The 16,423-nt window shown below is 49.3% G+C and overlaps 1 protein-coding gene across 1 annotated transcript in view; it reads left to right on the forward strand.

Annotated features, from left to right (window-relative positions):
* Nucleotides 1-2,416, forward strand: part of MYL3 (myosin light chain 3) — a 31,326-nt gene extending 28,910 nt beyond the window's left edge. The window contains exon 7 of the mRNA XM_044424934.1: nucleotides 1,140-2,416. The gene's annotated coding sequence lies outside the window, so the exon portion shown is untranslated. The remainder of the gene's footprint in view (nucleotides 1-1,139) is intronic.
* Nucleotides 2,417-16,423: the final 14,007 nt, after the last annotated feature.

The raw sequence follows: 16,423 nt of genomic DNA on the forward strand, positions 1-16,423 counted from the left end.
GCTTCTTCCATAGCTTGTGCAGCACAAATAAAGGCCGCGGGTCACACAAGTGGATGCTGGTTGTGCATCATTTTGTGAGCTTCATTCCTGGTGGGCGCCCTGTGGAAGCTTGGGAGGCTTGGTGTCCAGTCGGTCTCATCCCTGAGACAAAGAGGGCTGGAGTCTAGGGAACCGGGCCGAGAGATTCTCATGGACTCCCACCCTGAGAGGGAATTCCTCACGCATCCCTAGGCTGGTCCGAGCCCAATCTTTCCAGCTTGGGGAGCGGGGCCCAGGTTGTTCCCCCACAGTTCTCCTGCTTTCTCTGATCTAAGCCCACCTCTGCCAAGAGTAGGAAGCGAAGTGACCCAGGAAAAGTCAGCCTCATCGGCTCCTCTGAATTCTGTCCAGGAGCTTGTTAGGACTCAAGTTGGCATCAACTTGCAAGATCTTTTGAGGCAAGGGGAGGAACACATCTGCCTGTTTCCATGTGTGTTTTCCAGCGTGCACACATTCTCCTTCCATTGTTCGAAGGGCATTGTGAGCATTTTTCAAAATTCACACAGATCTAAATTTTTGAGCAGAGTTTTTATATTCATCAGTTGGGCTTGTGCATCACATGGCAAGCTTGGAAAAAGATGGACTTTGCTCCCACATTGCATCCACATTCACGTCAGGTCCGGATGTTGTGAACAGGGTAAATTCTGACCAGAAATGGAATTGAAAAGAATTCCTCGGGGGTGGCTCACCACGTGTCCTGTGAGCCGGGCTTGGGTTAAGGTGAGGATGCGGACAGAATGCAATCATGCTCTTTCCTTCATTGTATTACCAATTTGGTTTTTAAATAAGGATGCCGTAATTTCAAGGGTTCACTTTGTCAGACTTTATTGGTAGTCACAAGGGATACATGCCTCTTCCCCTTTTTAAAAAACAAATCTCATTAAGGAAAGCCAAGGCCAGGAAACACGCCAACCGTAATCATCTTTTCTCCACTCCTGAGTAGAATAAAACTTTGCTTACTTCCTTCTATTTTGTGTTTGTAGTTTTGGCTCATGGAGATGGTTTTAATTTTGTTTAATTGTAAACCACCCTCAGTGATTTTGAATTGAAGCAATAAATGAGGGCAAGTTTGTTTCTAACTCTTAATAATTTGTTTATAGGATGTTTCAAAAGGAACTGGGCGCTGGAATGCATCTGCTGTTTCCAAAAGGAATAACTGATTTAATGCCCTGAATTGTATTGTGTTTGTTTCTGGAATGGGTATTTTCCCCTCCATCTTGCCTCCTCTTGTCTGAATACCCATGGTGCTTCCTCTGCTTGGAACAGCCCTGCCTACTCCTTTTGCATCAACCAACTCTCTGCCTTACTCCAACTTCAGCTGCCATCTGAGTTCTCGCCATCTTCCTCAACCATTTGGAAGTCTATCTTCTCTCCCGTCTTCTCCTCATCCCCTTCTCAAGACAACCCCACTGAGCCAGAAGGTTGTGACTTAGGGGTTCCAGCAGTACACTGCCGAATCAGCTTGAAATTGGAAGTTACCTACCACCAGTAGTAACAGGATAGTAGTTTACTACTATGTGTAGTTTCATAGTAGCTAACTACTAGTAGTCACTATTAACTGTCTTCAGGGACACATACACTGAAGGTACACGAACCTTTTGCAACCTTCAGCTGCACTGAAATCAGGAGATGTTGCATAAAGACTGCTAGCTTCAGAAATACCTTCAGAGACTCGGTAGTTCCCTCTGGTCGCCTTAGCTTGCAAAGAAATCCAAGTTTCTTTCAGACTTGCTGGATCAGTGGGTGCCAGGGTACCCCATAGGCCCAAGTGAGCAGCCCTGGAAATCAGAGACCCCAGAACAGAGCTTTTGCTGAAAAACCCAGAAGAGAATTGTGGAAAGGAAGACCTCCACGGCTGTTTCAGTTTGTCTTTTTGGGAAATGAGGCGATAGGAAAAGAGACAGTGCCTCTGAGAATAAGACATGTGTTGCACTTCCAGGCAGCCTGATAGGAAAGTGCTGCCCATTCCAGCCCCTCTGTGTCTCTTCCTACAGGTAGCGGCTGAAACTCCTGAAAGCCACTCTTTGGCCAACGCTTTCCCACCAGGGATGCTTAGCAGTGCAAGGTGGATGCTGGGGCACGACTATACTGCAGACTTGCCCAGTTGTGTCCTGTTCAATGGGTTACCATCCAGTTTTACACTGCTAAGAATGGAAGAGGAAAGCTTGCTTTCAGCTAGTTCCAGCCAGTGGCATATTTCCGCCATCGCTCCAGAATGGCCGCCCATGTCTCTCCTCCAACGTGGCAACTCCTTAGTGTAAGAATGGTATCTCGACAGAGGCAAAGCATCAGGACGAAGCGTCGCTTTGTGTCATCAGCCCAGACGAAACGATTCCTTCTAGATGGCTCCATATTTATTGTAGAACTTCTCATTAAACCAATCCTTTTTCTCAACGGTGGAAGTTTTTGGTCTTCTTTGCTCACTTGCTTTTTGTTTGTGGAACCAGGTGTTGGAGTGGGGACCCCAAAGCCCCAGAGCCAAAGCCAAACCCAGTCATCCCCCCGTGGCCACAGACTCTTCTCATGGCCCCACACCCCTTGCCTCAACCACCAACCAGTGGGGGCCTTCCAGCTTTTGTGCCCCCCCGCCAAACAGTTAAAATGCCTCTGTTAATGCTCGGCTCCTGGTAGTTTGAGCTTTAAATTACAATATGTTGGATGAGGCTCAAGATGCTGATGATGATGATGGTGATGATTTTGGACTCCACACTTAAAGCCTTCAGCCCCACCCACAACCACCATGTAGCTCCTGAGAGTTTCTCCAAAATGGGATCTTGCTGTTGGGAGGAGCAAGGTCTCCTCTTCCAATGACTCTCTGCCCAAATCCAGATTATGACCCCATAATTTCTGCATGCAAAATTCCCCAAGCCCCGTAGTTCTAGTGAGTTGTATGCTTCCCCCTTTCCAAATGTATTTGAATGGTTTGCATCCAGCCTGCATCTTGTGAGTATTCATAGACCCTGATGGTCTAGTAACTTGAGAAGTCCTGGAGTGAAAGGCAGGCCTGTATCATGTTCTCAACCTGACATTTCAAGCTATTTAGAGTTCCTTTGTTATGGGCTCAAAAGAGGAGCACATCCTGCCATGTCGATACATTCTTTTTGTGCTTTATGGCTCAGCACCTGCTCAGCTGTCCAAAAGAGACCTCCGCAAGCACATGTATGGGTCTGAAATGTATGGGTCTCTCGTCCTTTTGGACCAAGGTCACGGCAAAAGCTGTGCCCGACTCACAAGGCCATGCAGGTGGATGAACTTCGGAGTGATGGGAACAGGTGTGCTTGTCCAGAGACACTAAATCAGTCCAGAGAAACCACAAATGTCCCGGGGAATCCATTCACACCTCTGCCAGAACAAAGCACTCCTCAGAGATGACTCTTGCATGCTGGCTCCAGCCAGAGGCACAGTTGTTGTTCGGAGAAGTTAAAAATAAGCACCGAACCTGTCGCTGACGTGAGCCAGACCCCTGCCCGGGACATCTCCTCTCCAGTTCTGAGGACAATTAATTGGGGTCACTGTCAGAAGGATGGGTGGTGGAGGAAGGTGTAGATAATTTCTCAGATGTCAGCGTTTGCAAGATGAGACGGATGATCAATTGGAGGAGCTTTCTCGACAACCGTTTTGCTCTTCGATGTCTCCCCTACTGTTTGTGGCAGACTTTGCTGGTCAGAGGAGCAGAAGAGCAGGGCCAGGCAGCTCCTGGGGTGAGTTCGGGCCAGCCACTCACTCCCCACCTGATCTGCCCTGCAGGGTCATTGCAAGCAGGTTTGCGGCAAGCTTCCTTGGAATCCGGCTCCCTTCAATTGTGGAGATTCCCGTGTGCCCAGTCCTGCCTTAGAAAGCAAGCCAAGAGGAAGCCTGTGACTGCTCACAGCCCTGCTGGGCAAGCGGAGCCTGCAAATCGCATGCACGGAGGCGTGTGTGGGACTCAGTTCCCGCGAGTGCCAGGCGCATGCTCTGCGTGGTCGCCAGGAAGCCAGACTCCCAGCTGCAAGGAAGCGGGTTGGATCTGGGGGAGCTCGGGGAATCTGACGGATTTGCTCCCCGCAAATGGATCCCTCACACATCCCTATGTGTAAAGGTAAAACTGAAAAGCAGAGAATCACGTTCACTGCCCTGGGCTCCTTGGAGGAAAGGGTAGGATATTATTTTATTTATTTTTTATTTTATTTAAAATATTTATACCCTGCCCTACATGCAGAAGCATCTCAGGGCAGCTTATAAAAATCAAAAACAGATAATTTAACAAGTAGCAATAATTAAATATACACACAAAACCAATAACAATTCACAAATGAAAGAAAATCAAAACAAAATCAAGATCAAAAATAAAAAAATCAAAACCAAAAAGCCACTGTGAAGTTAAAACCTGATTAAAATTCCTAACAATTAAAATAAAAGGTATACCATTTAAAAATAAATGGTATTTAAAAATATTTAAATACCATTTTAAAAAAATAAAAAGGGATATAAATGTGACAAGATGATGATGATGAAAGAGAAGGGGAGCAATGTAATGATGCCCCACAAGTTCCATCGTTATGGCGGCTTAGCTCTTCCAGAGCAAGCTGTGCCCACTTCTGCGCACCACACTTGAAGAGAGGTGCGGACAAGCTGGGGAGGGTGCAGAGGAGGGCAGCATGGATGATCCGGGCAATGAAAACGAAGCCCTGCGAGGACAGATTGACGGAGCTGGACATGCTGCGCCTGGAGAGGGGAAGGCTGAGGGGAGATAGGAGAGCATTTTTCGAATACTGGAAAGGCTGTCCCAGAGAGGAAGGGCAGGATCTCTTCCTGACCATTCCAGAGTGCAGGACGCAGAAGGAGGGGCTCAGGTTCCAGGGAGCTGGATTCCTTCCAGGTATCAGGAGAAAAATCCTGACTGTTGGAGCAGTAAGACAGTGGGACCCATGACCAAGGGAGCCATGGTCCCACACTGGGGACATTTAAGGTGCAGCTGGGCAGCCACCGGAGTGGGAGGGTGTGACTTGGTGTCCTGCCACAGCAGGGGTTGGACGGAAAGCCCCCTTGGCCCCGTCCAACTCTACTATTCTATAATTCTGCGCTTCCAAATGCTCATTTCTGGAAGGAGGCTGATGCTGGCGCTCACATTAGTGGGGGCTTCTTCTGCCGACCCACCTCCTTCCAGAGCCAAGTGCCTCCACTCAGCTTGGGACTTCTCCTGAAAAGCCCTAAATCTCACAGGTCCAAATGCTGCCCCCTATTGGTGCAACTTGATTGGCAGAATCCACCACCAGCAGATGAATTCTCAGAGGGGAAGGTTCTCTGGGGCTACCAGGCTTTCTGGCTATGTGCTGTGTCTGGTACCCGGGGCAAAGTGCCTACGTACGCCCATTGCTGAGGAGCTTGGGCAGGAGGGGGACTTGCGGGACCCTGTGGGCAGCTGGTTTGCCAATCCACTAGGCAGCCAACCAGCATCCCCCAAAATTTCCTGGTCTCCCTTCATAGGGCTGTCCCTCTCACAGCAGCTCCATCATTCTCTTCCTTCTCCCTTTATCATCCCATCCTCATTATAATTCTTTACAAACCATGAACTCCTCTCCATATTACTGGGAGCTTGTCCAGTTCTCAGCTTTCTGGTGATCAGCTTCCAAGGAGGAGAAGTACAGTGAGCGTGTTTTCATGTCCCCATTAAGACTTGCAGCTGGCTATTAAGTCAGAATCAGGAAATTTGCCATTTGCATGATCAGATAATGTCAAGTAAGGAAGGGACCGCTTCCAACCATTCTTCCCCCCAAGACTTCCCAGAGAACGTCAGAATAGCAAGGATTTGCAATAGGGCAACTGGTGAATGGAGTTTTCTTTCCTTTTGCACCTCGCAGAGACCCTCCCTACAAACTTTGTTCCCATCTCCTGCTTATTTACTTGGCCCATCTGGGGCATTGCCCTAGAAATGTTTGCTGGCATTGGGGATGCATTCTTAGGGGGTCTTCCCTGACTTGCAGCTGGATTCTCATGGCACTCCATGAACTGAGTTGACATTCTCTCCTTCCTATCCACCTAGAATAACCTCAAGGCAGCTGACAATAATGAAGCGATGCAGGCATACGGAATTGTAAACATGCAATATAAAAGCATTTCACTAAAAACACAGCAGTAAAAGGAAGAAGGGACTCCCAGTCCTTTCTTAAAATCAAAGAAGGCAATGGATGGTCCGATCCTGTAGCTTGTAGATGCTGTCCGGCTCACCACAGGAGAGGGCAAAGAACTTGTTGAGATCTAAGGGAAGCCCTCCGAGATCACAGTGGGGACTTGGTCACTGGAGGCCCCTCCCTCCAGCCTTGGGGGCAGTGAAGGCCAAAAAAGGCAGAAGACCATCTTCAGGGCAGTGTTGCGGGGTGGGCAGGGGGAGTCATGGTGAAGCTGCACTGGTTTCCACCAGAACCAGGAGGGTCTTCAGCCTCTTCTCCTTGCATGGATGTCAGAACCACTTAGAAGGCCCAAACCAGCCCTCTGAATGGTTTTGAGGGGGAGGGGGGCACACAGGACCTGCTCGCTTCTATGGTGCTCCATGATGGAAGGGATGTCCATAACCTTCTCCGAAGTCACAGAAGCGAATGGAACCCATAAAACCTTATTCCTGGGGTGGAGGCAGCAGGAGTGCCCCAAAGCCCGCCCCATCCTTCATCTTGGGAAGCCTCCGGATACACAGGGGACTCGGTGTGGCTTTGAGGTACCATAGAAGGGGCTTTCAGAACATCAGTCAGCAGCTTGGCGAGGTATGACACCATGGGAGGTCCGTGAAAGCAGCTGGAAGATCACGTGGCTGGATTTGGGGAAATGCTACACAGAAAAGGACAGGCAACGCTAACCCTAACCCACCACCACCATGGCACACCGCCGCTGGTGAAAAATAAAATGAGGACCTCCAGGGCAGCAGTGGGGGCTGCGAAGGAGGAAAGCAACTTGCCGGGGGCCCAGCAGGACCAGTGGCATCTCTGCCAGAGAACAGGAAAGTGGACGGAAACTCACTAAAGCTCATGGAGATCAAGCACACCAGGGCCAACCTTTCATGCTCCCTCCTGAACAGGTCTGGGTAAGCATAGCTAGGTGGGATGGGTGGAGGGAAGGGAGTCCAGGACTTGCTGAAAAGCTCGCACCAGCACCTCCACAGTTCACCAAGCCGGCTAGGTGGACACAGATCCAACAGCTTGTGGCAGAGCAGTCCTTTGAAGAAGGGGTGGCTTGAGTTGCTTCAGCACCACGTGGATCAGGCTCTTTGGAGGTCTACATTGCAAGGACGCTGAGCAATTCCCGCAGTTCCTGTTTTCCCACCATGGGTGGCATCCATGGCGCATAAGCAGGAAGGGGATATTTTCAGACTTGTCTTAAAGACAGCACCACTGAAGAAAGACGAGCGCCCCATGAGAAGTACTGATGAGTGCTCCTCTCTTAGAGGCCCTTCCCTTTCTTGGAAGTGGTTTGGTGGGCGCCCGTCCTAGCAAGATGGCCCAGATGGCCTCCAAGCAGTAGAAGAGTGGGAAAGGAAGTCGTGAGGACAGACAGTGCTTAATGGGAACATGCTGAGCTGCCACAACACAACTGTTTCCTTGGCCAAGGCCTAAGACCACCAGACATGATGTAAACACCACAATGTCCTTCCTTGGATTTGGGTTAAGGCGTGTTTGTTGTGTATCTCTCTAGGTCAAAGGGAGAATTCCCGCATGGGTTGCATGATGAATTTGGGAAATGACAAGATTTTGTTAACTTCTTCAACTGTTATCTGAGATGCAAGAAGGTTTTATGATTGCAGACCAAGTTCATTTGTGGTGCAAATATTGTGGTGCAAAGATATTCGTAGGAGCAATGACATCTGAAAACAAAACCAGTTTGTTTTGGAAAAGGGACTTCTGCTGATGGGTGGAAAGATGACGTTTGCGCCTACATAGCCTTGCGGAACGGAGCAGCTTTAGTGATGGATCCCATGCTCAGCATGCAGAAGAATCCAGTTTCAATCCCAGTAAATGCACAAATCGCCCAGTATGCATTGCATGCCAGTGTTGCATACATTAATGGTTAATCCATTGTAGCCAATGTCCAGATTAATCACTGATTTATAAAGCAAATCTCCACAGACGTTTGCATTTAACTACAATGAATACATATCATGAAAATAATTCCCCTTAAAATATGCATATACAGATATATTTGATTTATATATATATATATATTAGTTGCTTCATATCAGCATTTGTTGGAGCTCAAGATATTCAAGCCACCTTGCTAATAACTGAGCAGGACCACATGCATCGGCTGAGCAGACGTCAGTGGTTGAACATTTCAAGCTAGGGGGCAAGTAGCCAGATGGAAAAACAGAAGTCCAAGAATAAACTGCCATTCTTCCCTAAGCTGGGGCCTTCCATATTATTATTATTATTATTATTATTATTATTATTATTATTATTAGAACATTTCTATGCCGCCCCTTGCCGAAGCCTCGGGGCGGCTTACAACACAATACAAAAATAACAATATAAAATTAAAATTAATAATATAAAATAAATAAAAAATATAAACGATATAAAAGAAGTTAGAGAAGTTATAAAGAAAAGAAAAGAGGTGGAATATGTGGTGGATTTTGACTCCCACCCTATTCAATGCTTGTGAGGACCAGAGTGATGGGAGGTGCAGCACAATGCGTCTGGACCAAGCCAAAACATGGGAAGCGCCATGGCCCAGTCAAAATGGCCACCTTTGGCCCACCTGGACCTGTGGCGTCAGTCTGGCATCCAAGAACCCTTTCCTGCTCAGAATATATTCCAGGCCACATCACTCCTACGGAGCAGCAGCTTTCAAGTCCTGGGACTCCTGGCTCCCCGGTGCCTCCAGTTGAAGGATCTCCCATAGGCAGACTTGGGAAGAGGCCGACTTTCCTGAGAATGCGGGTCGCCGTGTGCCAAGGGCAAGCCAGGGTCAACTTCGAGGTGCTCTGGGGGGAGAGGCTAACATCCAAGCGAACGCCGGAGGTGCAAACCCTTCCATAGCCATCAATGACTTCCCGTCAGCATCTGCCCACTTCAGATCAGGTCCACTTGGTTCCCCATCTTAGCGCCATCTAGCTTGGGCCCCTGGAATTGCGCAGCAGCTGCAGCAGTGCGATGGCTGCCACGACCCATGATGCTCCATGTTCCAGGCTGCTGGTCCCCATGTTGCTAAGCTCTGAATGGAGGGGATGGAACCTCTTCCAGTCTATGGAACTGGTGGGGTGGTGTAACTTGGTGCCCTGCATCAGGTTGGACCTGCGGCCTTCACGGCCCCTTCCGACTCTACTATTCTATGATTCTAATGCTGCCAGAAGAGCCACCCCGATCTGTTAGAATGGGCAGGACTCTGCACAAAAGCCAAGAAACCGTAAAACAATCGGTGGTCAGCATGGAGAAGCAACCATTAGATGACACGGGGAAGGAAAAGTGGCCTTTTGTGGAACCCGGGAAGGCTGGATTAGGACCACAGGCAGGCTGGATTGGACCCACAGACCTTCTCTTCAGCACCCTTGGTCCAATGCTAGCTATAAGTGCCTGCTCGGGACATCCACCCCTGAAGTTCTCAGCAGCAACACCCACCTGCTCCGCATCTTTTCTTACTTCACTAGTTTGACCGGTGGACCATTTTGGAGGTTCAGAAGGAGGATGGCTGGGGAGATCCCAACTCCTTGAGAAGGACAAGAGAATAATTGGAACTTGGACCAGATGTTTAGCTTGAAGGCGCTCACCCCCCGAAAAACAGCCACTCCCCTCAAACATGACTGTCCAAGGCTCAGAGACTGAAGCAGATTCTCCACGGCTTCAGCTATCAGGTTGGCAGCTTGCAGCGGTTCACCGGCCCATCTTCCACTTCCCCTGTTCCATTTTCCAAATAAAGGAGCGTCACAAGTTCCTCACACAAGCGGTCCTTCCTCTTCACAAATACACACAAGTGTTTTCATATGAAACGGGAAGCAGGATGTTCCTAAACCGAGACAAACATGAGTCCAATGGAGCTTCAAAGCAACAGTGTGTGGTGGTTCATTCATGAAAGCCACGCTGGGGTAGAAGATTCTGGGGGTGGATTTACACCGTGCTGCATCTGGCCCTCTCCTGGTACCTCCATTGACGTACCTTGGATTCTGGCCATTGGCCAGGCTACAGCAGCGGCATGGAGCTCAGGCCGAGGGGCCACATGTGGTCTGTGGGGGTCTCAAGGGAGCCACGCCTCTTCCGCTGCCCCATCCCTTGTCCCCTGAGCACCAATGATTTGGTGGTTTTCCGACTTTTGTGCAATGTTTTCCTACTCCAAAAGGTTGAAAAATCGCAGTTATAAAAGTTAGGTATTGGCAGTAAGAGATGTAAGCTACGGCAAACTTAAAAAACAAGTTGGGGTTTCTCTCTTGCATCGCCCCACAACTGGGAGGCAGCTTCCAGAAGCTTCTCTGAACCTGAATATGGCCCTCAGACTGAAAGAACTTCCATCCCCATCGCACCAAAGTGCACCCAGTGTTGAAAAAGGTCTCATTTACAGAGTCTGGCTTCATTTCTTCCCTTTCAGGGGGTCCTTGTGTCCTTGTTCCACATAGTGACCCCAGTGAGGGGGCCAGACCTGAACTGGAATAAAGGGAGAAGAAATTTCCCTCCACCATAATTCCATTCCTCCTGCAGATTAAGGTAGGGTCTCCTGAACACACCGCCGTCTGAGACACTCCTGCGCAACGGAGCTGCCAGTGCTTTTCCAGAAACGGTTGGGCTGCTGCCCAAAGACAACTTGCCTTAAAGTAAGGAATTCTAAAATTATTCTAAATGTGTACATAATAATATATTTAAAGAGCAATTTGCCCATAGTCAGAAACCATTCAGAGCTGTGACAGAATTGGGGAATTAATATGTCACTGGAAACCATACATCCGGCTTCTTTTTATAGAAGGAGTGGTTCCACCGAGACGTGTCAGCCTCTGCTGTCTAAGACAGATTCGTTCAGTGACCCAGATAAAGGGCTGGAAGGGGCTAGCTCCTGGCTTCCAGGAGAGCATACCTGTCAAACACGGCACGTTGAAATGCACCTGCTTACGTGCAATATGGATGGATTTGATTTTTTTGCCATGTTTTTCCCTTGTGCCTTCCAGAACCCTCCTCTTCCTCTCCATTTGATCCCCAAAACAACAACCCTGTGAGGTAGGCTGTGCCGAGAGTCTGTGACTGGCCCAGGGTCACCCAGGGATCTTCATGGCTGAGTGAGGACGAGAACCCGGATCTCCTGAGTCCCAGTCCAGCACTCTAACCATTGGACCACACTGCTGCTTCAGTGTGAACCAAATGGACTGCTAAGCAGAAAAGTTTGTGGCTGGGAATTGCTAAGCAGAGGTACGCAGCTCAGGCATGCGTCAGAGTTGTGTGAATGCTTCCCCAAGCTGCCCAGAGCCCCACTCGAGCGCATCACATGCAAAAGGGGGCCGGCTGACCTGGGCAACGCTGCATGATGGTTTTGCAGCTTCCGGGGTGCGACGCGCCTTTGCAAAGAGCGGGAGCCCCTGCCGGAAATGCGGCTGCTTCCAAGGCTGGCCAGGGGTCAACATTCTGGGTGGACAGGGTTGGGTGGATGCATTACCAGAAAGGAGGAAGCCCCAAAGAAGGGACCGATCTGCATCGTCTTTGCATAGGCGAATGCCTAAGTCGAGAGGCAGATAGAGACAGAAGGATTACAATTTAAGCGGAAATATGGCACTTGCGCCATCGCAGCAAGGTGTTCTGGGGATCCTGGTGGACTCAGAGGTGAGTTCAAACCCTAATGCCAGTGTGAGAGCCAGTGTGGTGTGGTGGTGAAGAGCATGGGACTGGAACTCAGGCGATCCGGGTTCGAGTCCCCGCTCAGCCATGGAGCCAACTGGGTGACTTTGGGCCAGTCACAGACTCTCAGCCCAGCCTACCTCACAGGGTTGTTGTTGTGGGGATAAGATGGCTGAAGAGATGTAAGCTGCCTTGAGCCCTTTGTAGGAAAAAGGCTGGATATAAATCGAAAAATAATAAATAAATAAATAAATAATGCGACCTGGTGATGGTCTGGATACGAGACGCTGCTCTTCCTCCTTGTGCACTGAGGCCTTCGAACAGAGGAATCCCCCTTGCAAAAAGGACACCTGGCCATCCTGCACACGGCTATCCTGTCCAGGTTGGAGATGAAGCCTATCAGAACCCATCCCGCCAAGCATTTGCGGGCGTCCTCTTGTGCCCAGCCCGATCTTCCGAAGCGAGCTGGCCCAAGAGGCAGCCCATGAATGCTCACGGACTCTCAGCCATGCAGCTGGCCACCTTCTTCCACAGCACCCCAAAGGGTGGCTGCGGCCGACGTGGAAGAGAGACGCTGCTCGTGCGGTGGTTGCCAGCGCCACTTTCCTCTATGAGGAGGCATTAAAGTTATTTAAGGGTTTGAGCGGCTCACCCATCCCAGGTGTTTCATATGTCTGCCCTCTGACGTTCCTGCTGTTTTCACTTTGATGCTCCAGCTAGAGTATTTTTAATATAGTTTTCAATTTTTGCATTTTGGACATTTTTACATTTTATTTGATTGTTTTATGAGCTTTTGCAAACCTCCCAGAGAGCTTCAGGTTTTGGGTAATATAGAAAAAAATAATAAATAAAATAAAATAAAATAAAAAGAGTCATGGAGAGCGTGAGATCCTACTTTTAAAAGCTCTTTTGTACATCTGTGTTCCTCCACCTTCTGCACACTTGGCTGCACAGAAGGTAGAACAAGAGCCATTTGGAAGAAATGATGGTGTTTGTCAGCACTTGCCCTTTCATTTCGAAGCAATTCTCTCTCGCCCACATCTGTGTCCACTGTTTGACTACAATAGCTTGGATATGAAAGGGACCTCGGGGTGCTGGTTGACTGCAGGCTAAGCATGAGTCATCCGTGTGACGTGGCGGTCAAGAGGGTGAACGCCACCCTTGGATGCATAACCAGAAATGTGGCTTCCAGATCGAGAGAGGTGTTACTGCCACTCTATACGACTCTGGTGCACCCGCAGCTGGAGTATTGTGCTCAGTTCTGGGCCCCTCATTACAGGATGGATCTAGCCAGGTTGGAGTCAGTGCAGCGAAGGGCCACAAGTTTGGTGGCCGTTTTGCAGGGGATGATGGGGTATGAGGTGAGACTGAGGGAACTGGGTCTCTTCAGCCTGGAGAAGACGAGACTCAGAGGGGATGTGTTGGCGACATGCAGGTATGTGAGGGGGTGTCACACGGAGGTGGGTAGAGACCTGTTCTCCCCTGCAGAGGAAGGCAGGATGCGCTCCAACGGAGCAAAGCTCAGGGAACCAAGGTTCAATTTGGATGCCAGGAAGCGCTTCCTGACAGTCAGGACCCCGAGGGGGTGGAATGAGCTTCCCCGGGAGGTCGTTGAGGCCCCATCGGTGCGGGTGTTCAAGGATAGGCTGGACGTCCACATGGTGGGCATGTCGTGAGCAGAGCCGGCTGGAGCCAGGGGTCAGACTAGATGGCCCGGGAGACCCCTTCTGACTTGCTCTGTTTCTATGTTTCTTCTCAGCTTGGCTCACTTTCTAAAACCAGGCCAGGCACAGGCCAGGCAAATGCTAGTGGGAGTCTTTCCATGGAACTTCGTTGGAACCCTATTCCCCCATCTTATACCTGTATATTTGATTTCTTCGCCTGAACCGATGCTAAACTTGAGAGAAGCACGCTACAAAGCCACATTTTTGGCTATATACTCTGCAGAAGGTCTCATTGAAGGGGGTGGGGAGGGGGAGGCAGGGTGTCCAGAGCTAGCACAAATTTGGTGAAACAGTGCAGCCTGCTGCCAAAGTCAGCAACATCCAAAAATCGAATGCAAGAGGGATCACCGTTAAAACCTTTGCAAGCAATTAACTTTACGGCTGGGTTCCCTAGACATTTCCTTAACTAAATACATATTTGAGACTAATTACAGAGGCTATCGCAGGGGGAAGTGGCATTGATTTGCAAAAGAAACACATCTGGAATGCAATCTTGGAACTGCTGTGTGCGAAAACCATGGGAAAGGAAGGCTCACGTACCGGGTTAGACCTGCAGATGTGCCCACGGGTGCTTAAGGCTCCGCCGCAGCTCTCCAGGATTTCGGGCAGAGCTCCTCAGCTTCACCTGTACCTCTGCCTGCCCCTCCGAACTGGGTGCGTCTCAGAGGGGAACTGTGGCAGGGCATTCTACCACATTCCATGTGAAGTAGCGAGACCCGAATCAGTGCATTTCCAGTCCATAGCAATTTAGCCCCTGAGTCCCTCCCGCGTCCATCTGGCTTGACACTTGCAAGCACAGCAGGCAAATACACACAAACACACCCCTGAATTTTGCGGGGTGACTTTTCTCCAAAAATATGCATTTTGTAGGCACCATAATCTAAAAATAATTGTGTGAATGTGATACAGATTTGTACAGGCACTTGGGTACCATTATTTCCAGGCACAGCATTTGGGGAGGTGTGAGAAGCGAAAGAGGGCTGCATTTCCATCTGGAAAAGATGCAGAAGACAGCATCCCAACTGTGGAAGCATCTGGAAAAAACTCCCTGAGGAGGGAAGGTTGCCTTGGCGGACGCCTTGAAGCTTAGGGGAATGGTGAGTAAGGACTGGGCGGGGGCGGAGAAGCGGTGTGCAGAACTGCAGATGGTGCGGAGGTGTTTTTCTCCCCTGTCACAACCCTAGAACCCCGGGAGCCATTTTGGGAGGCTGCTTGGTGGAAGAGGCAGGGCAGGCAAACGGAATCACCTCTTTGGATCATGTGCCGTTAAAGGAAGGGCTTCATTACTGCAAGACGCTGTGCCAGCCAGCACTTTCGGTGGCTTCAAAGGGAACTGGGCCAGATCCTGGAGGAGAAGGCTCTCTGTGGCTTGACGGTCCCTTCCGTTTCAGCAGGAGGATGCCCCTGTTGCTGGGGCACATGGGCAGCAGGAGGTGCTTGCTTTCATATCTTGTGGCCTCAGGTTGGCCAAGAGAAGGACCCTCGGTCGGACACAGCAGAAAAAGCGAATTTTCCTTACGGGAAAATGTCATAATAGTTACACATGCATTAGAAGAGATGGCAGATGGCCTCGTGGGATTTGCTACCCTATTTGTGGGCAAGGGGGCTGGGGCTGGGGAAGAGACAATGTCACTGAATTTCTCCAAGGGGAGGAGAAATCCACTCATGGCAGGGGTAGCAAAACTGCTTCCTTTTTCAAGCTTGTGTCATCACTGCAAGTTCGCTCCTCCTCCTCTTCTTCCTCCTCCTCCTATTCCCCCCTTCCCCCATCACAAAATCTCTTTATATCCCGGCGGTCTCCCAGCCCGCTTGCACTTCCTAATCTGGAAAGATAAAATAACAAGAATTCAACCAGAAACAGTTCATGCACAGATGGAATTCATTTTTATCCTCCAAGTATTTTAACAATTAATTGGTTTTATCCTTCTTTTTATCACTAGCGTGTTGTTGTGGTGTCTTTTGTTCTTGGTTTTTTGTCCTCCGGAAGCCATCCAGAGACTTTCAGTAATGGGATGGCACAGAGAAACTTTAAATCAAATAAATAAATAAAAATGAATAAATAAAATAAAGCTTTGTCTGCAGTTTTAAACTGTATGCTTTTCATGCTAAGCTGTTAACTGCAAAGAAGCAGTGAGGGAGCGTTTTAATTGCTTCTGTTCCTTAAAGGACTGATTAGGCACTTTGAATGGCTTTGCGATGCTCTGTCTGTGCTTTGCCTGGGAGTGGCTACCCGAAGAAGCCTGGCCTTCCATGTGTTCCTGCCCACCCCTTAAGGCCTGGTGTAGACGCCCTGCTCTGGAGGCCCTCCTTGAAGGAGATTAGGAGATGGATTCGATTTGCAGTTGAAGCCAATCTGTTTCTGAGCTTGATGGGCTCCCCGGACCCCCAAAACTGCATTCCTTGACATGTGTGGGCTGAAAAAAAGGTTCAGGGAAAATATTTGGCTCCCACACCTCTGGAAAGTGGGCCTCAAGCTCTCTCCCAGTTGGAATTTGGCCCTTGGACTGCAACAGCTGCCTATCATAGTCAGAGCCGGTTTCCACTAATTAGGAAGCATTAACCTGGGAAGGTCAGATTTTGAAAGGCCTGAGAAACACTCACATAGGTATAAAATGAGCTGCCCCGTTCTGGCTGCCTGAAAAGTTAATCACTACGGTTTTCCTGGCAATCCTCTTTTATGCAGACAAGATGGCCGCACTTTGGTCAAGAGGAAGGCCATCATTCATCCACAGAGCCTCGTCTGTCCATTTTCTCTCCAACTGTCGCCCTGGGAAGTCTGTAACACGGTCGTTAGTGTGATGGAGCATCGCCGCTGTAATTAGGGATTGACTAATTAAACACAGTGGTTAAAATTAAGCCGAGCCATTTGTCCAAAAACGTCTGCCT

This window comes from Varanus komodoensis, unplaced genomic scaffold (assembly GCF_004798865.1).
Source record: "Varanus komodoensis strain SLA01 unplaced genomic scaffold, ASM479886v1 scaffold15, whole genome shotgun sequence".
Classification (NCBI taxonomy): domain Eukaryota; kingdom Metazoa; phylum Chordata; class Lepidosauria; order Squamata; family Varanidae; genus Varanus; species Varanus komodoensis.